Genomic DNA, 727 nt, shown 5'->3' with positions numbered 1-727 from the left:
TTGTGTTTCACTTCTCTTGTTGTTATAATCGAAGATACTTGGCAATCGTGGATAATTAAGATGATGGCTTTTAAAAAATAATCCATGATGACAATAATTTTCTTTCTATAGTGGACGTGCAGGGCGTGAAAGACCTGGCAAGTGTTTCCGTCTCTACCCAGAGAGTGAGTTTGAGAAGCTTGAGGATTTAACCAAGTCTGAGATTAAGAGGTGCAACCTCTCGAATGTCCTTAAGTTAGTTGCATATTTAGGCATTTTTGTGGATGAAGTATTGCTCAAGCATCAATATGACATCATATTAGGTAATTTCAGCTAATTGTGTTGATGTCTTTTGATTTATCTATCATCTTTTAGATATCATATGCATAAATTGATCTACCAATTTTATCTGTTTGTTCTTGCTCTTCCTTGTAGTGGCTTCTAGTGTCCCCAACTTCAAAGCTACCTATCCACTATGGACAAAACCATATGGCAGGCCTCTTATTGTTGTTTTTAGTAACATTATTAATGAAGAAAACATTGCATCGAAACTTTTAGTAGTTAAAAATTATGTCAATGGGTTGCTGCAGTTGGTTGGTTCTTGAATTTGGTTTTGAGCTGTTTGTAATTTGGTAAAATCCGTACAACCTTGGGATCTTAACATAAGTAATATAGATTATTGTTTGCTCAGGATCCTACCTAAACATGGCCATGAGAGAGGTGATTTAGATGTCTAATAAATTAACAT

At 34.9% G+C, this 727-nt stretch overlaps 1 pseudogene; it reads left to right on the top strand.

Moving 5' to 3' along the window:
- LOC110423423 (pre-mRNA-splicing factor ATP-dependent RNA helicase DEAH10-like) overlaps nucleotides 1-727 on the top strand; it is a 3,603-nt pseudogene that overhangs the window by 1,641 nt on the left and 1,235 nt on the right.

This window comes from Theobroma umbraticum, unplaced genomic scaffold, assembly GCF_002168275.2.
Source record: "Theobroma umbraticum cultivar Fairchild unplaced genomic scaffold, ASM216827v3 scaffold_20.0, whole genome shotgun sequence".
Taxonomy (NCBI): domain Eukaryota; kingdom Viridiplantae; phylum Streptophyta; class Magnoliopsida; order Malvales; family Malvaceae; genus Theobroma; species Theobroma umbraticum.
Note: the sequence above shows the minus strand (reverse complement) of the source record. Positions and strands in the feature narration are given on the sequence as shown.